Source organism: Mauremys reevesii, linkage group 3 (genome assembly GCF_016161935.1).
Source record: "Mauremys reevesii isolate NIE-2019 linkage group 3, ASM1616193v1, whole genome shotgun sequence".
NCBI classification, from domain to species: domain Eukaryota; kingdom Metazoa; phylum Chordata; order Testudines; family Geoemydidae; genus Mauremys; species Mauremys reevesii.
Window position 1 is genome coordinate 112071435 of NC_052625.1, and position 26974 is coordinate 112098408.

General features: G+C 39.6%; 1 protein-coding gene across 18 annotated transcripts in view; it reads left to right on the top strand.

The window, feature by feature from the left end:
* The window catches only part of EPB41L2 (erythrocyte membrane protein band 4.1 like 2), a 270772-nt gene that overhangs the window by 2526 nt on the left and 241272 nt on the right, over positions 1-26974 (top strand). For 17 of the 18 annotated variants that reach the window (XM_039530136.1, XM_039530131.1, XM_039530132.1 and 14 more), the window contains exon 2: positions 19351-19399. The exons of the other annotated variant lie outside the window; for it this stretch is intronic. The gene's annotated coding sequence lies outside the window, so the exon portion shown is untranslated. The remainder of the gene's footprint in view (positions 1-19350; positions 19400-26974) is intronic. 18 annotated transcript variants of the gene reach the window in all.

Consider the following 26974-nt stretch of genomic DNA (forward strand, 5'->3'; position numbering starts at 1 on the left):
AGGTGAAAGCTATGGCCAGTAGAGTTAAGGTTAATGAGGAGTTTTTTAAGTATATTATGAACAAAGAATCTTAACAATGGTATTTGTCCATTACTAGATGAAAGTGATAAAATTATGAACAATAGAAGTGTTCAATAAGTATTTCTGTTCTATATTTTGCAAAAAGCCAGATGTTGTAGTCCTATCATATGATAATAATGAAACACTTTACATTCCAATAGTAACTGAGGAAGATGTTAAATCACAGCTACTAAAGTTAGACATTCTTAAATCAGCAGGTCCGGATAACTTGCTTCCAAGAGTTTTAAAAAAGCTGGCCGAGGAGCTTGCTGGACTCTTAGTGTTGTTTTCTCAATGAGTCTTGGCAAGTTCTAGAATACTGGATGAAAGCTAATATTCTGCTAATGTTTAAAAAGGTTAAACAGGATGACCTGCCTAATTATAGGTCTGTCAGTTTGACATTGACCCCAGGCAAGATAATGAAGCAGCTGATATGGGAATTCATTAATTGAAGAATTAAAGGAGGGGTATGTAATTAATGCAAAGGACCATGCATTTATGGATAACAGAGCCTCTCAAACTAACATTTTTTTTTATGAGATTACAAGTTTGGTTGATAAAGGCAATAGTGTTGATATAATATGCTTAGACTTCTGTATGGTGTTTGACTTGGTACTGTATGAGATTTTGGGTTTTTTTTTTTAAATTGAATGATATACAACTAACATTGCATACATTAAATGGTTTTAAAAACTTGGTAACTGATAGGTCTCAAACTCTCATTGTAAAAGAGAAATCGTCATTGAACAGATATGTTTCTAGTGAGGCCCTGCTGGGCTAGGCTCTTGGCCCTATGCTATTTAACATTTTTATCAATGATCTGGAAAATATATAATCACTGATAAAGTTTGCAGATGACCAGAAGATGGGGAGAATGGTAAATAAATGTAGGGGACAGGTCATAGACATGGTGCGATCTGGATTGCTTGGTAAGTTGGGTGCAAGCAAACAATATGTGTTTTTAATATGACTATACGTATATGTACACATCAGGGAACGAAGAATGTAGGCCATACTTACATGAGGACTCTATCCTAGAGAGAATATTTTATCTCAGTGTTTGGCACTGATGCGATCAGGACAATACTGTGTCCAGTTCTGATGTCCACAATTCAAAAAGTTTGTAGATAAATTGGAGAAGAGCTATGAGAATGGTTAAAGGATTAGAGAACATGCATATAGTGATAGACCCAATGCATGGAAGCTAACGCTAGACAAATTCACACTGGAAATAAAGTATGCATTTTTCACAGTAAGGGTAATTAATCATTGGAACAATTTACCGAGAGTCATGGTGGATTGTCAGTCACTGGCAATCTTTAAACAAAGATTTCTTTTTTTGTTAGATATGCTGTAGTTCAAAAGGAATTATTTTGGGGCAATTCTATGTCCAGTGCTACACAGGAGGTCTGATTAGATGATCAGTGATCTCTCCTGGCCCTAGACTATGAACTGACGTTACTGGCAACCAACCCCTTAAGGGTTCTTTGGTTGGGAGCGACACTCTTTTTCCACTGAAAGTCTCTATCTGTTATCTATCTATCTCCTGTATCCATCCTGCCCTCAATAGGAGGGGGCCAGAACCAGAAGGAACTTCACAGGATAGTACCCTCCACCGCTAGCCAATCACAACTTTTGGGGCACGCCTTTGCCACCTCACACTGCATTACACTTTGAGATCTCAATATGTAGTGATGCCTAATTTATAAACTTGGGCGTGACCCCATCTGTCTCTTACATACTTAGTTTGAGGGCTTCTGGCCTACAGTACTGCAAAGCATATGCTACCTTAGCTCAATCATTGTTTTAGACCATAAGTACTGTAATGCTTTTAACCATAAGTAGTGTAGTACCAAAAGGTCAGATGGGGAAGTTCAGAACATAGGCCTGAGCCTACAGTTTTTCCACTGATGGAACTCCCACTGAGTTGAAGTTATTTTCTACTTGTGCGCACACACAACTATATTGACTTAAGTGTAATAAGATTGGACTTAAAAGAGGATGTGTTATTAAATCATAATCTGTAAGGACCTTTGAGTGACATAAGGAGTGATTTTTTTTTTTCTCGGCTCTAATATGTAGTTAATGGACCATCATCGGCAAAGACTAACTTCTGAAACAAAGTGAACAAACGGTAGCAAATTTGGTACATTTGGTTTGCCAACGTGCTCAGATTTTATGGTGATGGGTGACAGAGAAGCTTACATCAGGAGTGTTGTTCATTTTGTGGATAACTTTTAATTATGGGCTGTACTATAAACTTACAGCTGTAGTTACCAGACAAACTTTGTGCCTGAATTAGGGTTTCTTCCCTGGTTGCCCAATACATATGCTACAAAACTTGAAAACAAAATGTCAGAAAACTAAAAATGCAAAATGAAGGTTGACCTTCTTGAACAAAGCAGGCACAGACTACTTTGACTTAGCATGGGCAATGCTCTTTGCATAGAGAGTACTGTAAACGTGCACCACAGAACATTGACTTTATATTTGGTATAAAAAAATGACCCCATTACAGGGTGTAACCAATGTTCAGGAACCAATGTTATGGTACATTGGTTCCTGAACATCTGGTAGAGCAGAGGTGGGCAAACTATGGTGAGCTGTTTTAAGCCAGCCCGTGAGCTCCTGCTGGGGAGCAGGGTCTGGGGTTTGCCCCACTATGGCGCTCCAGCTGGGGTGCTGGGTCGGGGGCCTCATGGCCCTGCTCTGGCTCCTACGTGCTCCAATGGCCCCCTCCAGCGCTCCAATGGGAGCTGCAGGGGCGGTGCCTGCAGATGGGGCAGCATGCAGAGCTGCCTGGCCATGCCTCCATGTAGGAGCTAGAGAAGGGACATGCCACTGCTTCTGGGAGTTGCTTGAGGGTAAGCGCTGCTCAGAGCCTGCATCCCTGAGCCTCTCCCCAAGCCCCTGCCCCAGCTGTGATCCCCCTCCTGCTCTCCAGACCCCTCGGTCGCAGCCTGGAACAGCCTCCTACGCTCCAAACTCCTCATCTTGAGCCTGCAGCCCCAACCAGATCCCGCACTCCCTCCTGGACCCCAATCCCAATTTTGAGCATTTATGGCCCGCCATACAATTTCTATTCCCAGATGTGGCCTTCAGGCCAAAATGTTTGCCCATCCCTGTGGTAGAGTGTTGGGTGTATCGTGAGCTTGGAGGTAAGTCCTGTAGACATTTCAAACATTAGGCTTCGCAGGTTATAGCCTTTGGTAGGTTCCTGTAAACACTCACAGAGGCTGATAAAGTGATAAAGGATTCCTTTATTCTGGTGGTCAGAAATAAAATTTGCAGTTACCCGTGGCTTTAAGTTGCAAACAAAAGATAAACCAGCTTTTCTTAAGTCAGTTTCTGAGAGCAGGCCAGTGCATGGATAATAGTCAGTCTTTTGGGCCTCCTCCTCTTGCATGTGCAATCTTATATATACTACCTTCTGTTCCATTGCTTATTTGATAAGATCCTCTGGCAACTACAGTAAAGCAGTAAGAAATGTGAAGGTATGGCTAGCTTCTTTTAATGTGATTTTTAGCAGTTGGAAGCAAGAAGAGGCAGCTCTATTGTGGTCCGCATTACCTATTGACCACCAGTAACTACTCTATAGACTGTTGGTGTTGCATGGACAGTACAGAGAGACATACTGGAGTATAGGAATGGTAGCTCTGGTTTAGAGTAGTGGTCGTAACTGATAAAGTGGAATTGTTTGGTATAGAGAGCAAGTATACTATGGACCTGACCCAACTCCTGTTGATGTAAAAAGGAAAGATGGATTGGACTATATAAATAAATTGTGATTTTATATCTTTTGAGGAGACAGATACAATGCAAGTGTTATGGAAGGATAAGGTAGTTTGATTTTTCTGTATTTCTTGTGAGCAGCTCTACGGAGGCAGGGATGGGTTTGGTATCTTGTTTAAGAAGTACAACCTTAACTTTGCATTTCTGGGTCTGACATTATTGTGAAGCACTCATTGTGAAGCCAGTGTAATTAACTGCAGCCTGAACTCCAGCTTTCCTTACAGGTGAAGAAAGTGCATGTCTATCCCACCATGTTACATAATCGAATGTTACTCAGTCCTCAACTGCCTTTTTTAATAGAGGAAAAGGTAGTGTGTGGTGGTACTTCCAATGAATTTGTTGGATGATGGGGAGAGTACGTGCAAAAACAAATATGAAACTGATTTATAAAACAAGAAAATAGTTGTTCATTTTCCCCACCTATGGGCTGGATTGCACTTCCACTTTTGTGAGCACAGGAGACTCAAATCTAGGGGATCTTTGTAAGTTTCCCAGATGAGGGAGCTGCAGTTTTGTACCCTTTCCCTTTAACATCAGATGCCATCTCTCCAGTGGTACCATGAGTTTTTTGGGGGGCTGGGATGATAGGGAAGGAACTTGTCTTAGCACAGCTGAACCCATCATTTCCTGTTGAGCCTGTAAATATCAGTGCAGAAGTCTGAGAACTAGTGCTGTTTTGAAACAGCATTAATTCCCATTGCATCCTTCCATAGCTTCTGCTACAGCTTACCCATGGAGGATTTTGTCAATAGCTTCTGAAGAACCTCTTTCAGCTTTGCTGCCAAGGGGCTGGGGAATAGTAGCAGTGTGCAAGGACTCTCTGGGATTGCAGGTTCCTTTTGTTATGTGTCCTGAAGATGGTTTTGGGCGATAATTGATTTATGGTACCTAGCTGTTCCACTTGGAAAAGACAACTTGACAGAAAATCCAGGGTGAGCACAGTTCCTCTTGTCTTGCTCCTGGAATTATTTTTGCAGGAAGATGTAATTTGATCCTCTGACTTGAATTTACTCAGCTAATCTTAGGTAATGCCGCATGTGTGGTATGTAAGGTCATTATTTGGAGACTCATGCATTACACAGAAGCACAATAGGATGAACTAAGGACAGTTTGAAGGCTAACCCAATTGTCTTACTGCTACAGGTTTAAGTCCGTTCCTTTGCCTCTCTAACGTTTGTCTCTGTGGCTTAGTGTTTGCAAAGCACCAGTTCTAGAGAAGTGTTCTGGTTACAAAAGCTACCCTGTTACCAGAAAATAAAAATAGACTTTTAAAAACCAAGGAAATGTCTGTGCTGCCTGAAAGATCAGTTTTGACTAAAATTACTTGCATTGATGACAAAGCAGAGTTTAACCAAAATATTTATTGTTGAAATTACTCTGTAATTAGTAGTGTTGTACAGCTAAATGTAACACCGGGTTTTACTGAAAATCACTATCTTATTACTGTGGCTTGAAAACTACAAAGAATAACCTTGGCTTACTTTACTTAGTGGCCTGGATAAAAACTTGACTACAATGTTTTAAGAATGTAGGTTTTTATATTTTTTGATAGTATTCTTCAGTATAATTTTAAAACACATGATGTGAAAACTAGAGGAGCTTTCTTTCTTTCTTTTTAGTTGAAGTTGCCTGAACAGTACTCTTTTATTCTGTCTATGGTCTTTCAAAACTTGCAGCAAAAATATCTATATTGAAGTGTTTTGAACTGAGTCTACAGCAAAAGTAAACTTGTCTTTTCATACAATACTTTAGACATCTCACACAAATATACAATATAATCTCCTTTTTGGTTTGGTTGGTTGTATGAATTTTGATTTTTTTTTTTAAGGATTGCAACAGCTAGCTATAACTTTTTACAAAGGAAAGTGTACTTATGTTTTCCCTCTGTTGTTGAGAGGAAGTTTGCCTTCAAATCTTTCTACTCCTTCCTTGTTTTCTTCTCTCAAAAACACCCTTTCTTGTAGTCACCCTCCTATTTTAAACAAACTTGTGTTTGCTTGCCAATTGCACAATTACTTTTCCTGTAAGTGTTTACTACGTAAATTGAAGGAATGCATAATAAATTAATCAGCTATTGAAGTTACTGGTCTGTAACCTCCAGATCTGTGTTATCCCATTTCCTAAGTAGCTTCAGTGTATACCATTTTCAAATTCTCTGGTAGTGATGGAATTCCCCAAAACAATCACCAGTGGTTCTGTTAGTTCATTTAGTATACCTAAGTGACTTTCATGTGACCCTACTAATAGTAATATGTTCTAGTTAACTATGCAGTGGTTGACATGTTCATTCATGTAAATTGCCTAGGGAGGTTGGGGAATCTCCATCATTGGAGATTTTTAAGCAGGTTAGACAAACACCTGTCAGATGATCTAGATAATACTTAGTCCTGCGGGGTACTGGATTAGATGACCTCTCAAGGTCCCTTACAGTCCTATGACTTCTGATTCTGAGTTGCAATAATGCTATCCTCAATATTTTTGTCATATTTTTTTTCTAAATGGTAGCTGAAGGAAAATAAGTATCAGCCTTCTTATAATTAATCTTTACCTATCGGTGAACCTACTCCTTTCTCTGCCATCTTGCTTTTTGGATACTTTCTGTGATGGGACATTGTCCCATCACATCATGCATCTGACATGAACTTAGTGCCTGTAAGAGGGATAGTTAAAAACCTGGTGCCATAATCTTCCTACTTAAATTAGTGCCCAATCTTAAAACTGCTTCGGGTCCCCTTCTCAGAGGACTCCTCTCTGAAAGTGGCTACCGTGGCCAGGCTTTGATAGAGGAGGGCTTTATAATAAAGTTATGGTCATCTGTGTCACTTCTTTGTTCAGCCACAGTGATGGTAACCGACCATTGCATGATGCTCCTTTTTGCCCATGTTAGGCCTGAATAAAGATGTAGCACAAAACCAGTTGTGCTAACCTGCCTGAAGTCAAGCATCTAGAGGTTTCTGGGTAATCTCAGAGTGGAAAACACCCAGGACTCATGTGTGCTGCTAACCTTGATTTCAAGTGACCTAACAGGAAATCAGTTTTTACACTTTTGGTACTCAAGGTTTAATTGAGTATACTGAACTTGAAATAATTAGTTTTTTGTTATTTGTAGTGTTGTAGCCATGTTGGTTCCAGGATCTTAGAGAGACAAGGTGAATGAGGTAATATCTCTTATTGAACCAACTTCTGTTGCTGAAAGGGACAGGCTTTTACAGAGTTCTGTTTAAGCTTGAAAGCTTGTCTCTTTCACCAGCGAAGTTGGTCCAATAAAACATATTGCCTCATTCACCTTATTCTCACATTTTACTAGTTGAACATTTGCACTTAACTGTAGAGTGATAGAAGCAACTAATTACTTCCCTTGGCTATATTTTGTGGTGGGGTTTTCTGTGTTTTTACATGTATTATAGGGATGGTGTAATCTGTTTCCACCACACACAATTTCTAGAATTGGCTGAGATTTCTGTATTTCCAGGGTTTTTGATTGTGGTTGCTTGCAACTTGAAAGGCCACTTTATTTTTTTCATTTGTACATATTAAATGTGAGCAGGACAAAATCCCTGAGGGTATCTCAATGTTTGCTTTCTAATTCTGTTCAATAAAGAACTCAACATCTGGTATGAAACCACATTAAAAAGCCAAAAGAAATCTTTACCATGGTTTAATTCATAGAGAAGTATCTTTTTTGGTGGTGAGTCTGATTTCCTAACATTCAGAGAATTAAGGGAGTTAATTTAAATTATATGGGATAATTGCAAAATAGAATTTGGTGGTACATTACCTCTCATACTTGAAGTATTATAAAAAATGTTACCAAGAAAGTGCTGATAATACAGTGTCTATCATTCAAATGTAGTAAAGGTTAAGCTGTATGTAAGCTATTCCTGAGTTCATTGACATTTTGAATCCTGCTCTATGGAGTGAGAAAATGCTTGGGAAGGAGAATGGGGTAGTTTTTTAAAAATTGCTGTAGAACCTTTACTGTACACCAGAGGCTATCAGAATGGACTTATTTCAGAGGGGTAGCCATGCTAGTCTATATCAGTAAAAACAATGAGGAGTCCTTGAGGCACCTTAGAGACTAACAAATTTATTTGAGCATAATTTTTTGTGGGCTATAGCCCACTTCATCAGATGCATGGAGTAGAAAATACAGTAAGCAGGTATAAAAATACAGCACATGAAAAGATGGGAGTTGCCTTACCAAGTAGGGGGCGGGTCAGTGCTAACAAGGCCAAATCAATTAGGGTGGATGTGACGCATTCCCAACAATTGACAAGAAGGTGTGAGTATCAACAGAGGGAAAATTATTTTTGTAGTGACTAAGGCTACGTCTTCACTACCCGCCGGATCGGCGGGTAGCAATCGATTTCTTGGAGTTCGATATATCGCGTCTCATCTAGACGCGAGTGGCGGTAGCGGAGTAGACGGGGGAGCCGCGGACGTCGATCCCGCGCCGTGAGGACGGGTAAGTAATTCGAGCTAAGGTACTTCGACTTCAGCTATGTTATTCACGTAGCTGAAGTTGCGTACCTTAGATCGACACCCCCCCCCCAGTGTAGACCAGGCCTTAAAGTCTCATACTGTCTTTATTTTCATTCCTTTGGATGAAATGTTTAACTCATTACTAAATAATCATGTGAACCCCCCCATCCACTAAAAATGATAGCAAACCACAAGTTTTTGAGCTAAATAGGACATGGTATCTGTGGTATTGAAAATAGAAGCTAGAAACTGTCCTTAGGCTCTTAGGCTTTCAACCACAAATATTCTGGGTCCATACCCATTAATAACATTAATTGCAAACTCTCTCATAACATCTTGAAGACCTTCTGCTTTAAATTATGCTGGCATGGTGAATGTGTAGTAAATAGAGAAGTTAATGAGTGGTGGAAGAATGGCTTTTAATTTTATCAGTTCCTCCAGAGACATTGATTGTATGGTCCATGCGTGACAGACATCACTGTGACTTCTAAATGTTTTTACAAAATACATTCTCCATCTTAACATGCAAAACACAAGGAAATACTTGGTAATGTAGTTTCTTCTAAAGCCTCTCATTTTGGTGTAGCTTTTGGGATACACTGACTCATTTGCCACCTCCCATTTTGAGTATGTGGTAAAATCTCTCATCTTTCCTGAAGTGTGGAAATTCTGATATGAAACCCCTATCATCTAAACCTATATTTAAGTGATCTGATGTTCTCGTGGGAAAGTGTGTTAATTCCTGCCAAAATATTGTGTATTGAGAGTGGATGGTTCCTGGGGTTTAGTAGTAGAGTACATAATACAAGCTGTAACTTCAAGATCACTGGGTTTAAAAACTAGACCAGTCTGGTAGTGAACCAGTTGTTGTTACCATTTGATGGGCCAAATTATGTGTAATGAGTTGATGGAGACAGAGTAAGTGGATGGAGGGGCAGGTTTCACATGAAAAAACACCATCATAACTGGCACAAATTGATACTTTTTTATTTGCAGTCTTCACTAGAGGCCAGGGATTAAATGCTATGTGGAATAGCCTCTCACTTCAGGAGAAGGTAGTCTAAAGTTTATTTCAACCCTGACCTATAAAACATTAGTACTTCTTCAGATATACAAAAGACAAGACTTCTGTCTATGCTTTCATAACTGCTACATTAAACTCTTTAAAATATACACTTGTTTTTAGTTGTGCTGATCCACTTGTTAGTCTTGTTTAATTTTTCTTGGCAAATCCATGAGCAAGAACTGATTGATTTGAGTTGAGTCCTGGACTAGCCAGGAAGAGCTTCACACTTACTACTGGTGAGTGAATTTTTAAAGCCCCTGCATGTAACTATGCAAAGTAGAATACACTTATGCTGTTTCAGTAACTTTAAAGACGTGGCCAAATTTCAGTTCCTGCAGACTAAAATAAGTTCTACATTATGTTTAGAAACAACTAGTGCAGGGATCAGCAACCTTTCAGAGGTGGTGTGACGAGTCTTCCTTTATTCACTCTAATGTAAGGTTTCGCGTGCCAGTAATACATTTTAACGTTTTTAGAAGGTCTCTTTCTATAAGTCTATAATATATAACTAAACTGTTGTATGTAAAGTAAATAAGGCTTTTAAAATGTTTAAGAAGCTTCATTTAAAATTAAATTAAAATGCAGAGCCCCCCGGACTGGTGGCCAGGACCCAGGCAGTGTGAGTGCCACTGAAAATCAGCTCGCATGCTGCCTTCGGCACCCGTGCCATAGGTTGCCTACCCCTGAACTAGTGTGTAATAATTCCAGAGTCATAGAAGATGAGGGTTGGAAGAGACCTCAGGAGGTCAGCTAGTCCAACCCCTTGCTCAAAGCAGGACCAACACCAACTAAATCATCCCAGCCAGGGCTTTATTAAAGACTTGTATATTGATATCTGAGTGCTGCTGGTTTGTTGGACCATGTGTCACTTTCAAAAAGTGTGGTTTCTCTACATCTCTAAGCCTGTCTATTCATAGCTTTCCTTATTTTTTAGACAGTCTTGATTTCACTATCTCAAAACTAGGCAAAATACCACAAAATAGACTCCATTTAATAGGGGATAAGTGGCACTGAACACACCTGCCTAAGGGGGGGTGTGGGTGTGGTGGTTGGTGTTTTTTCCTTTTTTTTTTTTTTTTAATAATTTTGATATAGTAAGATTCTTCATCTGGAAAACTGTTGTGGATGATATACGAGGATTCTTTATTTCATTGATTGGTTGATGCATTTTAATTACCTCTGCTGCTTAAACATAGTTTCAGATAAATAAAGTAGTAAATTTGTAGAGAGATCTCTATAAATCCATCTGTGTGTCTATAAAGGCAAATCTGGTCTAAAGTTAAACTGACTAGACTTTCATAGATCCTATGAAATTTGCATCTTAACATTAATAAAGAGGACTTTACAGCAAAGGATAACATCTCTCAAAGAATGGAATAACAAACACAATCATATAGTTAAGATTAAATCTGTCATCCATAACCAATGATCTTAAGCAAAGATTCTACCCAGCCCCATTTTTGTAATACAGTGGATTTAATGTTGAACTACACTTTCTGAAACCTTGAGTCTTGTCTGGTGACACACAAGAGTTCTAATGGGCTTCACTGTGTGCGCTGCCATTCTAATGGAGCTAAAATAATTCTGAAAGAAGGCATTTTAATATAGAATACCTCAGGTCCAGCCATAGTTCACTACAGGGTGTAGAACTTGGCAAACAAGTGGATTAAGTTTAATGTATGAGTAAGAAATCCTCTCGTTAATGGGTGACTATTAAAATATAATTTTTTTTTAAGCTGTCGACCTCGTCTGAGAACTCAGAGTTTGGCTTTAAAACCCTGCTGACAAAGATCTAGAACAGGCTCACACAACTCATAAAGCGGCGAGGGCCATATTACTCCAAAGAAAACAGCTGAGGGACAAACTCCCCCCCCCCCCCCCAAAGCGCCGCCCGCCCTGCGGAAACAAACTCTCCTTCGCCAGCGCCACCCCACCGAAACAGCGATATTGAACCTTGGTAATATGTTATAGAGGGCCTCTAAGGTAGTATAATTAAGGTAAAAGAAAAATCTTTTTGCTAGAAGTAGAATAAAATCTTCCCCCTACTTTATAATCAATTGCCCTGTTGAATGAACGAAGTGTGCATGAGGAAGGCGTGGAAGGCAGCACCTCCAGACAGCTGCAATCCTTGGAGAGGGGATGGGAGCCAGACCCCCTTACTCTTCCACACTTTCTATTTACCCCCCTAAAGGTAGGCAGAGAAGATCCTTTTTCCACTTATTTGGAAAACAAAAAGTCCTTTTTGTGTGGTAAAATTTTTCAGTTGCTCTAACTGAAACTGCTCCTCCACCTCTCTGCATCTGCATTTTTGTGTTTGATTCAGTCACTTCCCCCCCCCCCCCATCCCCTCTCAGACTAATACTTGACATGTTCATGGAGGAGTGGGAATGTAACAGAGCAGGACTGATATAGGATGCTGATTAGTTACTAGATTGTGCACAAATTCTTGAATGTGGATTATACAGCTATAATACAGAGAACTCTCAAATGCAATACCTGGGGAAAAGAGAAGCAAAAAAATTTCATACTAATTATAATCCTTTACCAGTATGTAATACATTGTTCCATATTTTTCAAGTGTGCGTGCAGAGAATGCTTGATGTTGAACAGTTTTTTTTTAAATTTTATTTTTGCTCTAATGGATTCCATTACACTATTACTCTGTCCTAGTTTGTTTAGAATGTAATTGGTATTTTAGTAAGTATGTTGAACTCATTAGGCTCAAGTTCCTTGCCCAGGATGTTGCAGTAAGCTGACTCATTTAGTCTGGTATATATACAAAGATAAGCAAAGTTACAGGTAGCTTTGCAGTTCATATTCACTTTTTTATTTTCTTGGGGAGAGCATGAACGTAATACAATGTAATCATTATTTAAAATGTGATGCACACAGACATTTGTTGGAACAGGGTAATAAAATGTTCTTACTAAAATAGTAAATGCTATTGTAATGAAAAATCCCATAATATGCGTTTCCCGAATGTTCACATCTGTTGAGTTATTACATTTGATGTTCCTTTTTAGAAAAGGGGGGAAAATTTTACTTTGCCACATCACTTTGAATTTTCTATCACTAAAGTCATAATGTACAACTTGTTTTTTAAAACTGCTGCCCAAAACCTCTGTGGCAAGACTATTTTATGTAGTATTTTTGGAAAGCAAGCCACTAACTACTAGTCAATTGGGCTGGGCGGTTGGTATAGTAGCAAAATATGCTACCACATGGTAGGGGATTGCAGCTATGGATCCTTGTGGTACATTTCATGGCTCTGTATAAATAACAGTAATGGTCCTTTGCTTTTAGTCTGGTAGAGCCCAGGAGTGAAGGGTAAGGTAATGCATTCAATTCCTAGGTCTAACCTTATTTAAGTTGCAAATTACAAACATTTGAACAGCGAATTTGAGTAACTGGATTTTGATGAAACGCTAGGTTTGGAGGTGGGAATAAATCTGCAGTGATGAGTGAATCAGTTTAAAGTTGTATGCAGTATTTTTAACCATGGAGACTGTTAACTTTCGCATTACATGTTTAAAGGTCCTGGTCGTGAAACTAGTGGTTAACAGGAGAATGCTTAGAGTCAGCGCTGAAAAAAACACTCAATAGGGGGTTCTACTTTAAGTGGAGTCCTTTGAGGCTAAAAAGTCCAGTTTGTGTCTCTTCTGACGTAGATGCTTTCTTTTAATTGATCTAAAGTAAAAAAGATCCAGTTCTGAGATTGGTTACCCAAGCGATATACAGGGTGGGCTTTAGATCACATAAGTTGCAGTATGTGTAGAATTTTTTTTAGATTTAATTTCTCTAGAATTTGAGACTAAGAATTGGACTTTGATCTCTAACAAATAACTACTTAACTTTATCCAGGCTAATTGCCACTTGTTCTCTCTCTCTCTCTCCTGCTTCATCAGCATAGGACGGGGGAGAAATGAGCAAGTTAAATTAATATAGCTATCATGATCATACATCCAAACTAGAATAGTCAGGACACACTGCTGGTATTTTCCTACACCTACTCCTGCTATTTATCTTCACTGTTCTGAATTCCTGTGGGGGGTGTGTGTGCAAGTTTAAAAAAAAAAACACAATAGAAATGAATGTATTTCTTTTTGCCTGGTCTTTCCTCGGAGGTCTTGTTTCCCTTTTATTTTATGATTTAGATAATGACAGAGTGTACTTAAGTTTGTGGATGATTCCAAACTGGGTGGGATTGCAGGTACTTTAGAGGATAGGATTAAAATTCAAAATGATCTGGACAAACTGGAGAAATGGTCTGAAGTAAATTGGATAAAGTTCAGTAAGGACAAATGCAAAGTACTTCACTTGAGAAGGAACAATCATTTTGCATACAAATGGGAAATGACTGCCTAGGAAGGATTACTGCAGAAAGGGTCTGAAGGTCATAGGGTATGAAGATCATCATGGATCAGAAGCTAAATATGAGTCAACAGTGTAATACTGTTGCAGAAAAAGCAAATGTCATTCTAGGATGTATTGGCAGGAGTGTTGTAAGCATGACACAAGAAATAATTCTTCTGCTCTACTCTGAGCTGATCAGGCCTAAACTGGAGTATTGTATCCAGTTCTGGGCACCACATTTCAGGAAAGATGTGGAGAAAGTACAGAGAAGAGCAATAAAAATGATTACAGGTCTAGAAAACATGACCTATGAGGAAGATTGATAAAATTGGGTTTGTTTAGTCTGGAGAAAAGAAGACTGAGGGGGGATATTAAAAAGTTATTACAATGAGGAGGGAGAAAAAATATTCTCCTTAATCTCTGAGGCCACTGAAACCTTCCATGAGGCCCTGCCTCTTCCCACCCCTTCCCCCAAATCCCGGCCCCACCTTTTCTCCGCCTCCTCCCCTGAGTGTGCCACATCCCCGCTTCTCCCCCCTCCTTCCTGGAACATCCTAAGCACTGCCAAAGAGCTACTTGGCGGCAGGAAAGCGCTGGGAGGTGAACAGGGACACTGCGTTCTGGGCGGGGGGAGAGGGGAGCTTGGCAGGCCACAGGAAATAACTCCAGGCCGGCCATGCGTTTGAGACCCCTGGTCTAGATAATACTCTAGTCCTGCCGTGAGTGCGGGGGACTGAACTAGATGACCTCTTGAGGTCCCTCCCAGTCCTGAGATTCTATTTTTCTCTTTCCCCTTGCATCTCAGTCTTCCCTTATTGCTTTCCTTCTGTCACTCTTCTTTTGTTTGTTTTTCTCCTTTGACTTTGCCTCGACTCTACAGTTCAGCAGTGATACTGAGTTGAGTAGGAGGTAGAATGTTTCTCATATCTTGCTCTAATTGAGAAGAGACTTTCACTGCCATGCTAATCTTTTGAGGCATCCCATGTGTATTGGGGTAAGAAGTAGCTGATGTAGGTGCTATGTGAAACATACTACAACAGTGCTAGGTGCTGCATATACATTGAACAAAGTGGGGTCCTGCTCCATGACTAGTGTTTCTAGGCAATTTGGTAATAGGTGATGCATAGGACATAATCTAGAAGACAGGGTTGGCCTTTGCTCCAAGGGGCTTACATTCAAAGGATATACTTTTCATTCAGGGACTCCTAATAGCTGTCCTTTTATGGGCTGCCTGAAAAACAAAAGTCCTGAGCAGACAGTTTTGTAAACTGTTTCAGGACTAAGATATTGAATGGGGTAAATCTAAATCTCACGAGAGAGCTAAAGCCAAGTTTTAAATCTTTTATTAGAATATTTTTGAAAATGCATTGTAATAGAAACAAGACTTATGTATGAAATAACCAAAACTAATTTAATTTTACTAATCAATACCAGAGTGGCTGAAGTATTGTAATAGCAATTTGTAATTGTACACAGTGATAGTTAATATTTGTAGTACTACATAAATAATGTAGCAGAGACAGTTATATTGACAATATTCAGTAGCAACATCCAGTTTTTGCGTAGTTATTGAAGAGCTTTGGGAATAGGAAGCTCTTTTGATGGTAGGGGCAGAAACCTGAATTAATGATTCTTGTAGTGTACGAGGGGAAGAACTTAATTTCTTCTGATCAAGAAATTAAGGGATTTTAGTCTTTGTATCCTAAATAATTGAAATCTGTGTGAAATCGTATACTATTTTGGTGTATATTAGATGTTATAATTTATGTAGCTATTAGTTTCTATAAGTTTCAGTAGAAGGTTGTGAGAGCCAGATGAAAATCTTTTTTAGGAAAAAAAAAATTGACTATCTGGTGTTGCCTTCTCTGCCTATTTAGCATTAGTGTCATGGTCTAAATTGCTGTTGAGTTTCCAAAACATCAGTCACTTAATTTTGGTATCAGAAATAATTATTTATAGTCTCTCACATGTAGTGAGACAGCTTTTCAGCTAAAACAAGGTTGAAGAATCCAGGAATCCTCTTTTTGCTTGAGAGCAAGCTGTACATTTGTGGTCTAGTGGTAGCTTATTTTGACTGAGGGAGCAATTGAATGTAAACAGATTCTGTGCACATGGTGGTACAACGATGTCAAGGTTTATGCCTGTCCTCCTAGTTCAGTAGTCAGAGTTTAAGGCCAGAAGGGACCAACGGATCATCTATTCTACTAGATGATCCTGTTTATCACAGGCCACCAACACAACACAGCACCCACACACTGTATCCAACAACTGAAGTTAGACCAAAATATTGCAGTCCAGAGAAGACTAAACTCAGCCTGTGGTACATCAAGGGGTACCAAGATGCATGAATGTCTGAGACCCCCTGCAATGACAGGGAAATGATTAAGTGATATGTAGCCAGACAATCCTGGCAAGTGACCAACAGCCACATGCTGCAGAGGAAAATGAAAAAAAACCCAAGGTTGCTGCCAGTCTGACTTGTGGGAAAATTCCTTCCCTACCCCCATATGGCAATCAGTTAGACCCTGAGCATGTGGGCAAAAACTAGCTAGCCAAGCACCTGAGAGAGTGAGTGAGTGCTTTGTACTGCCTTAGCACTTGTCCACCCTGCATAGTGTCCTTTCTCAAGGTGTGGCATCTGTGATGCTTCAGAGAGAGGCCACTAACCTGCCTGTGTTTCAGGCAGGAATGGAGGGGGAATCCAGCCAGCCATTGGCAGGAGACAGGAAGGAAGACTTGAAGCATGAGCTTTTAGGAACATAAGGCATAACCAGGAAGTGAGCCTTAGGACTGCTGAGCCCTGATCCCTACCATCACAACCAACCCTGTCATACAATTGCAGTCATAAATTTGTCCAGCTCTTTTGTAAAACTAATTAAGTTGTTTGCCTCACAGTTCTTAGTGGGAAGCTGTTCCAGGACCTCTCTCCTCTGATGGTGAGAAACCTTCTTTTAATTTCCAGTCTGAGTGTCCGCAGGACCAGTTTATACCCATTTGTTCTTGTGCTAACATTGTCCTTTAACTGAAATAGCTCTTCACTCTCTCTGGTGTTTATCCCCCGAAGTATTCTAGAGAACAATCATATCCCCTCTCATTCAAGGGTGCTGGGGATATGGGTGTGGCAGCACCCCTTGGCTTAAAGTGGTTTCTGTCATAGGTTTTACAGTTCAATGGCTTTCAGCATCTCCCCCCCACCCCAAAAAAAAAAAACCTACAACAAAACAAAACTGTTCCAGTGCCACGGCTCTCACCCTTCTTTTTGTGGCACTAAACAAGCTGGGCTCTTCCAATGCATTGTACGATGGTAATAATCCTTCTCTATCTCTGTTGGAAATGCCTTTCCTGATGCAGCCAAGTATCCTATTTGTGTTTTTTCACAGCTGAATCATGTTGGTGGCTTTTGGTCATACTGTGATTGACCAATACACCCAGGTTTCTCTCCTCTGTCATTTCCAACTGATGAATCCCCAGCTTGTAGCAGAAATTCAGATAATTAGACCCTGAATGCATGATTTTGCATTTTGTACTAGTGAATTTCATCCCATTTCTGTTACTCCAGTTTTCAAGATCATCCAGATCTTCTTGTTTAATACTCCAATTCCCTTCTGTATTGATAATGCCTCCCAACTTTGTATCATCAATAGGTTTCTTTAGTGCATTCCTTCTTGTGCCAAGTCATTAATAGAAATATTGAATGAGACTAGTTCTAAGACAGGTCCTTGAGGAACTCAGCTAGTAATCTCCCTGCAGTCCAATAGTTCATCTTTCAGCACAACCCATTGGCTTTTCTCTTTTAACCAGTTTCTTATCCACCTTCCAATTCTTGTACTAATCCTCATCTCTAATTTAACAAATTTCCCATGTGGTACTGTGTCAAATGTTTTATCCAAGTCCAAGTATATTTTTAAAAACTAAGCTAAAATTTATTAAAAAAAGAAGAGAGAGTGTTGGTTAAAAGATCAATATACATACAGACTTGAATTCAATTTTTGAGATTCAGATACATAGCAGAGGTGAGCTTGTAGTTGCTAAAAGTCCTTTCAGATATAGTTCATAGGTTATAGTCCAATGTCCATATTCAGGGTGGCTCCTTAGATCTACTGCATTTCCCTTAAAAATCAGTTATTTTATCAAAGAATGAAGAGTGAATGAAGATACGGCGCCACTGAAGAAAAACTGCTTGCCAGGTCTTTCAGAGGCTGGCAAGCAGTGTTTTTTTTTTTTTTTTTTTTTTTTCCCCAGTGACACCGTATCTTACTGGAAAAAGCGGTTGCCATGTATATCTCTGTTTGACATAGGGCTTGTCTACGCTACCCACCGAATCGGTGGGCAGCGATCGATCCAGCGGGGGTCAATTTTATAAATCGACCGCTGAGTGCTCTCCTGTCGACTCTGGTACTCCACCAGAACTTCTCGTGGAGTCAACGGCAGAGTGTCAGCTGTCGACTTACCGCAGGGTCTTCACTATGGTAAGTAGATCTAAGTACGTCAACTTCTGCTAAGCTATTCATGTAGTTGAAGTTGCATATCTTAGATAAGCCCATAGAGACCTCATTTCTGGAATTTTCAGCCAAACAGCAGGGGGATTGGGACTAGTCCTTTCAGCTGAAAAAAATTCATCTGTCTGTACTGTCTGGAAGATCTTTATTTTTGTGGCTGTCCCTTTGCTTGAATAACTTAGGACGGGATGGCAACCTTTCAGAAGTGGTGTGCCGAGTCTTCATTTATTCACTCTAATTTATGGTTTCGCATGCCACTAATACATTTTTAGAAGGTCTCTTTCTATAAGTCTATAATATTTGCACAACAGAGAACATTATGAAGATTGTTCTAGTATTTTTGGTGGTTGCAGTAATCTTAGTAGCCTAAGCTATTGTATGTCATTTTCAGTCCTCTTTCTTTTGAACTGCATTGGAGTTTAGAAGCCTGGAAATACATGTTCTCCCCTCCCCGCCCTTGATGTTTAGATCATATGGTACTAATGGAAAAAGGTCATGCTAGGCTGATTTTCAGTTTTGTTTTGGTCTGGGTTGAAGAATGAAGTGAAATCCCAGAGGGTATGAGATGCTGTGTATGGGAGTCTCTGTGGCTTGGCTATCTGGGAGTAACTTGTTTGGGAAACCTCTAGCATGTGTATTTGTTTCCCTTATCTTAACATCTCAAAACTTCCTTTTTTGAAAGTGTTTCTTCTTCCTTTTACTCAGTAGTCAAAAGGAAGATGCTTTGTGTTTGTTTCTCTCTTTCCAGGTCACTCTTTCCTCTAAATGAGGAGCTATTTCTACTGACCTCAGTTTCTGCGCTGGAAAAGCAATTTGATAGGCAGCATTTATTTATCAAGAGGACGTGGTTGGTCATATGATAAAATTATCTTTGGTGCTGATAGCCCTAAAGAATTGGTTGCTATGCAAAAACTCTGCTTGAGTTTTTAGCAATTAGTGCTTTTTTAATTGAAAGGCCTTCCTCCTTTTCAACTGAGAGCGCCTTGGTATTTTTCTACCTGGATTTCTAGTATGGTACAGTTACTTGGATGTAGCTTCTTTTTTGAATTATGTGTTCTACTGCTTCTAAGTAGTTGTCTGCTTTGCTTTTTGGTATAGTTACTGAAGTCCATTTGCCTATAGAAGACTGATTCCTCAAAACAATCAGGTAAGAGAATACCTTTCCTCAAGTTCTGTTGTGCAATCCTAGACATTCTAACTGTGCTTTTTGGTTTTTGTTTGTAGTGGAAGGAGAATACCATGTAAAAGACTTCCTAGACAACACTGTTTTAGTGTTACAAGAATTCAATTTGTGAGGAGGCAGCAAGCTCCTCACAAGGAGGAATGAGAGCTGGCAAACTCTGTGTAATAGGGAATTATCTCACAGCAACTCTTGCTTTTATTTGTTCGTTTTCCCCGTCTGACAGGGAAAAGCACATCCCTGAATCTAGACTACTATAATATAACTGGGGAAAAGCCTAATTTCCTAGCTACTTCTTTTGAGGATTATAAAATATATTAAATTCTGGATTTGGGGTGGTGGGGGGGGGGAAAGCATGTCTCTTGATTTATCTAGGTTCCATCACACTGCCTGTAAACTAACCATTAGAAATCCATTACAATCACTGTTGAAGGGAAAAAAAACAAAAAAACACCACCACAAGTGGTTATTCTTGTATCTAATTTTATACTATGCTATCAGAGGTAAACATTTTGTGTCCAAATTTACTTAGCAAATGAGGGGGGAAATGAAAGAATATTAGTGTGTGGCAAAATTTTAATTATTTTTATCTATAAAATAGATATATAAATTTATATATTATAATCTTGTAAATGCAAACGCATTGCTTCCCTGTTTCTAATCACAGATAATGGTTTTTGGTCCTGTTCTCCTGGTTTCATGTTATATGTGAGATGTTCAAGGAAAATTTCAAGGCTGGCAAGCAGATACTTTCTGAATAATGTTATGAAGCATAAAAAAATGCCTCCCTGCAGGAAACAAAGAGGGTTTGCATTCTAACCTTTGGCTCATACTCTACAGTATTGTGGCTATGTGCTGCGCCAGACATTTGAGTCAACCTAACCATCTATGATCAATAAGCTGCTGTCTTGTTTCCTGTAGATAGTTTTATTTCCTCTTATTTGCGTAAGCCGTTTTAAACATTTTAACTCTGTTTATAAAGCACAGTAAAGAAATGATAGAACACCCTTTACAAGGTTGCTCAGCTGCAGTAACTGTTGACTTAAATATTTACACAAATGCATTATAAAAGTTTAGTATTAACTTGCATGTATAAATCTTTCTTCATACTTTTGCCTCACTGCACTCATTCCCAGTTTTTTTAATTTGCCAGAATTTCTTGCAGTTAGTTATTAAAAATAAATAGCTTGGGCACATATCAAATGGTAGGCAAAAATAAGAAAAAATACTTCTTTATGGCAGATTGTACCTTGAAGGCTATTACAATAAATGTTCTGTCTTATTCCAAGAATATAAAGACTGAATGCTGAAGTGGTTATGTAGCTAGGTTTCAAAATATGATAAACATAATTTATTTTTTTACAAATTCTATATCAGTTTTTGAATTGTGAATGCAGTAGTGGGGTGATTATCTTGGTCAGAAAAAATGTAATTTTTATTTAAAAGAGTGGCATTACAGGAGTTTTAGATAATGCAGCTAATTTACTGTAATAAGCTGTTTTTCTTCCTCAGACAGTTTGAAGAAAAAGGGAGATTTGATTTGTACTTCATTTCCCTTTTCTCATCCTGTAAATGAAGCAACTATGAATTAAAGCAACCTAAATCGTATTTGAGTTGGAAATGTAAGAAAATGCTATGAGCAGATGTGTGGCAGAAACTCTTCAACAAAAATTGAAATGCATTGGAAATTTGTTTGAGACATTTCAGAATACTGCATGCATGAGTTGTATGTTTTCAGCCTTCAGGAACCCACAGTGCTTTCTATATTGCGTCTATAAGAACATGTGCATGCAAAGTATCATGCATTGGAAACTATCTCTAGTGTTGCTCAGATTACAGCCAATTGGACAACCGTGCTAAACATTTTACACTTCTTTTGGAGGAAGAGAAATTTTTGGCTCAAGGGTCAGCAAAGGAAATCTGAGTAGGGCCATGGGATTTTTTTTTTTTTAAATGGGCATGCACAGGAGACTGACCTCTGTGTTTAATCCAATAGATTTTTCACCACACTTCAGATAGTTATCTATAATACATGCTCTGTGTGTGTGAGATGGTGCAGGAGCACTACCAACAAATTAATTCCACCTCTGTTTCCCCCCTCTCCTTACTGTGAGGAATTGCTGCTGGAGAGAAATCGGAGAGAGTGCCGGTGAGAAGGCAGGGCTCACCATGAAGGTCTGAAGGAATCTCAGAATGAAAAGTCTTGTTTGGTAACCAATTTCTATTTATGCTGGAAAACTTCTGTTGAGTCACTTCAGAGCTTTGTAATGTGGTATTGGTGCTGCCAACAGAATGGTACTGGGATAATGATTCCCCAGGTTTCTTTAATATATTAGAAATATTTGAAATGCTGCTCTCCCTACATTTTCTCTTTTTCCCTTCTGTCCCACTGAAATATTCAGTAGCACGAAAGCATGTTAATGTTGGTATGAGACCGTTAAACATGCAATAATGAGTGCTGAATAGCACAGTGTGGATTTTCTCTAGCCTTTTGCCTCTGGAGACCCAAATTCACATGCTTGCTAAAGTCACAAGCTTACTGTGTAGTCAGTTTTTATATTGACTAGATTTCCCAGTTTCTTTGGCTATCATTGACCAAGTGGTACCGTGTCATAGTTTTTCTTCTCTCACAATCAAACACATTTCAAGTTGACTTCTGATCTTCAGTCCTACAAAATTAAAAAACAAAGCCAAACTGTAAGGGCTTGGCTACACTTGAAAGTTGCAGCGCTGGGAGTTACAGCGCCGGTTGTGCAGCTGTGTAGGGACAGTGCTGGTGTGTGGCCACACTGACAGCTACCAGCGCTGCAGTGTGGCCACATTTGCAGCGCTGTTGGGAGCAGTGCATTATGGGCAGCTATCCCAGCGTTCAAGTGGCAGCAACGTGCTTTTCAAAAGAGGGGGGTGGGGTGGTGTGTAGTGTGACAGGGAGCGGGGGGGAGAGAGTGGATTTTTGGAGCCAACACTGTATGTTAGCTTCCTGATTGCAAAATCAGAAAATGTTCCCGACCCCTTAATCTTAACTCTTAACTGCAAACAGCCTGCATCCAACGGACTCCCGTTCTCCCCTCTGCCCCCGCTGTTCCTCGTCAAGCAAACTCTCAACCCTTGTGAATGAGACAGGCAGGGGGTTTTCTCATTTGATTGATCACAGCAAACAGGAGCTGTGTTTGTTTTTTAGATAAGCAGCTCCCTGTGCTTTGGAGCGCCGCGGAGCTCCGAGTTCACAACAAAACAAAGAGAGGCTGCATAACAAAACAAAGAGTAATTTAGTTAAAAGCATTCTGGGATATCTCCTAATACCCTGGAGGCCAATAACAGCACTGGTGTGTGGCCACACTTGACGAGCAGCGCTGGATCACCAGCGCTGCACTCATTATACCCCAAGCAGACCAGGTGTACAGCCAGCGCTGCAGCCAGGGAGTTGCAGTGCTGGATGTGCCTTGCAGGTGTGGACAGTTACTAATTGCAGTGCTGGAAAGCCTCCACCAGCACTGCAACTTTCAAGTGTAGCCAAGCCCTAACTCTCAAAACACATGTATTGCTGAAGGACTGCATGTTTATATAGTCTTTATCCTCATCATTTTGCTCCCTAACTACTCCTGTTCTCATCTCAACTTAGTCTGTTTGGGGCAGAGACTCTGCTTCCTCCCCTTTTTTAATGTTCTTTTTGTGCGCCTCTGAGAGTCTGTGGTTCTTCACTTTAATTGTCACTAATGTGCCCAGGTCATAGTGGCAAGAAAACATAATGCCAAAACTGGGGTACAGAGGATCTGTGTACATCTAACATCTGTGAGAGAGGGTTTTATTGGCTCCCTCGTTTCCTTCCCATGGCTCTGTCATATATGTTCTGTATGTATTGAAATTATTTTGTGACTCCTTTGAAAAACAGTGTTTATATTTGGTTCTCAGGTCCAGCTCTCAGCCTCATGTAAAGTGTTTCATATGGTAGTAATAAGAGAGATGGAGGGTCATTTCAGAATTAATGAAGACTATAGTTGCTGACTTTTAAAACTGAAGAGGGGTGTACTGTTTGTTTGCTGATAGATGAATCTTATAGGGATTCTCATGGCACGTGTTCAGTTCAACAATAAATATTGTTTATAGATTTCAAGGGTTAAAAATAAGAGCTGGTGTGTAGATGAGTTTCTAAGGCTATGTCTAAGCTACACAGCTTTTAGCAACATGGTTGTGTCACTACAGCTCTGCCGCTAAAAGTCATGCAGTGTAGCCGCTGTTAAACTTCCACCTCCAACGAGGGGTATTTGCGTTGTCGTCAGCAGAGCTCTCCTGCTGACAACACACTGTTCACACCTGCGCTTGTCACAGCAAAACTTTTTTTGTCTTTTGGGGGCGGGGGTTAAACACCTCTGAAAGACACACACATTTTGTTGTTCAATTGTCAGTGTAGACATCCCTTCCATTTAGGCTAACAGGATTATTTATCTTCATCTTCATTTTGATCATAACCTTGTACAGGTAGCTATAGTCTTTTCATTTAAAGCTTGTTGAGGATTCCACTTCTAAACCCACTTGTTGAATGGTGGTAAGTACTGAAGAACCCTTTGTTGGAGCTTCTTCTGATTGCCAGGCTTGTATCCTCTTGATGCTCCTGAAGTAAACTATGTGAATGTGAGGCTGCATTGGTGCACTTGTGGAAATTTTGGAAAGCGAACTGTTGGGAGAGGAGAGATGAGTTCTTAACTAAACATGAACAGTTCCTAAATCAATGTGTCCCACCAAGAGTGAACTGCAAAAGAAGGGGAGGGGAGAGAAAAGATTGATCAGTGTCTTCCCAAAATTAGGTAACTTGTGAGATTCTGCAGTATCATCGGATATTATGCAAATTCTGTCATTGCACACATTTGCTATCTGTGTCCCTCTAATTCCAAAAGCACGTTAGTTTTGCTTTATCCTTTGTGGAGTCTTGAGTTGACTTTGCTGAGTGTTTCATTAAGCAACTAAAATCTGTACCAAAGTTTACTAGATGACTCAAAAGTCTCACTTCCTCATGTTTTGTTGCAGACCAAGGTACTTCTTTTTTCTCTTCAAGTTACAGGATGGTTTTGCCAATGAGGAATATAGCAATGACAGTTCTCTAGTTGCAATTCAATATTCCATTTCAGAAAAAAAGTTGTTTAGCGCTCCGAGTTCAATATGTCTGCAAGTTCTATACTCTTTAACAATAAATGACCCATGACTTCTCTGATCTTATGGAGAATAGTTCTCAGATGAGAGCATTATCTTTTTCTCCTAAGCCTTTTAAAATTAGAAAGCATGGCATTTTACTGAAAATTGCTGTCTTGATTTTTCTGATTCAGTGTTTATGTAAGGAGAGTTTTTTCCGTTGCTTGACACCTATTCATAACACTTGAATTTCCATTTTCTTTCTCCTAGCATATTGGGCAAGAGAATCAATTGGCGGTTGAAATTTGGTGCTCTTCTTGGGTCACTCATCTCATGTCTGTGAAGCTGTGTGGTTGGTTGGGGGAGGGAGGGGAAATCTTCCCAAACCCTAACCTTTGAAACTCTAGTGTTTTGGTGTGGATTGTTTCAGAAATAATACTGTCCAACTTTTTTTTATTTTTGAAAAGTTAGCCTAGTAGGCTGTTCTATTTTATTTTCAACTTTCTTAATATTCAAAACTTATAATACTTCTATCTTGTAGGTAAGGCATGACTCTGGACTACAGAAATTAAACTGTCCTAATTTGGGGCTGAATTTGTAAAAAGTACCTGTATGAGGATTCTCCTATGAAGCAAGTTAAGTCAGCATGGAATTTTCAAAGAAGGTGACTGGGTCTGAGTTAATCTGTGATTGGTGAAGAACTGATGCTAGCAAGTGTTCTGGGTTGTGTGGTTGGCATCTGTAGTCTGTTTTCAGAACAGCTTTGAGGTTTATCTGAAGTTCCTCAGTAGCCTGAACTTGCCACAATCACTCTTTTATAGCTGAGATATGCTCTCCAGGGTGTCCCGGGCAATGTGCATTTGATAAGTTCTAGCCTGAACTTACAGGGGAAGATCTTAGCTCTGGATACTACGATAGTTTTACACTGAGGACCTGCCCCTTTGGTGTCTGGGTGTTCTGGGCCATTCAGTAAAACAGCTTGCATGCAGATGAATCAATATTAGCATTGTGAGGTATGGCAGCAGGCATACCTCTCAACCTGCCAGGGCCCAGATGTGGAATGTAATTATAACAAGTACCTAGAATGAAAACATAACAATAGTTCATATACAAAACTAAAAATGCTGTGGGTTTTTGTTCTGTACTTCAGACGTGTGAAACTCCTCCACAGGAGAGGACTGAATTCTGTGTGTAAGTATGGGCCATGATTTGGGTCATAAATTCAGGACTTCATTCACCCTAAAATGCACAGTGGAATGCCCTCAGATATCTGGAGGCTTGCACAGAAATCAAGATGAGAATATGCTTAGTTCTTAATGGTAACTGTTATTTATTAGTTACTTGCCATATTCAGTGTTAGTCAATGAGAATCTGCTTCTCTTTACGTCACCCGCATCTCTGCCCTCTTTCTTTTTTTCCCCTGTCCTTTGTTTCTCTGTGTTCCCTTTTTTGTGAGTCTGCTCTGCTGTTTCTTTTGTTTTTTTTTCTTTCTGTGCATTTCATAACCTACAGTAACTGCCAACCTAATGTGCTTCACTCTGACCACCTACCTGGATTCATCCACTAACATATCTAATTAAATAAATAATATTGACACTGAAGATTTCATCACTGGAATTTTAAAGTTGATGCTCCAATCAGATTAATAGATGACAGTGGTGTTTGCCCTCTTGTTTCAGACTGTTTGCACATTCTGGCTGATGTCACTGCATTGGTTACTTTTTTGAAGGGTTGTCACTGCTGCTGTGAGGTCTAGAAACTTACTACTTTTTTAAAATGGAAAAACCCCAAAGAGGTCTAAACATCTGAAGGCATAGTAATCTGGTAAGGCAGAAGCAGAAATTCTCATGGCTTGGTATGACCACATCACTCGATTTTATTGCAAAGCTATGGCAAGTTATCACCTCTTTCCCCTCACCAACATCCACAGCAACTATTGCTAAAATATCAAGAACATGCTGCTTATTTTGATGAGTGCCGGTGTTGTCAAGCAGTTAGGTTTAGAAATGACTGCCTTATCTATGGGTAAACACATACATTTAAAAAAAGAATTTCCTGCACATTTTAAGTCAAGTAACACTTGCCCAGACTTGGGAATCCAGAAGTTAACTGCCTGTCATCGTTTCTGGTTCCTTGTACTTTGCCCTAGTGTTGTGCAATCTGGAGCCTGCTTTAGTATACGTTGCAGTAGCTGCAAAAAAGTGACTGAGAGGCCACATTTAGCTGCAGTTTCCCTGGAATTATTTGACTGTGGGGTATAAATTGGAATACACCAAAACAGAAGATTCAACATCTGGGAACAACATAGGTTTTTAATCTATAGAGCTGTCTGGGAGCCCGTTGAGAGCTAAGGGTGGGTTAAGTGGGGAAGCATCAGTTTCTATTTGAAGAGTCCCTTTTAGCTTTCCTTCTGCA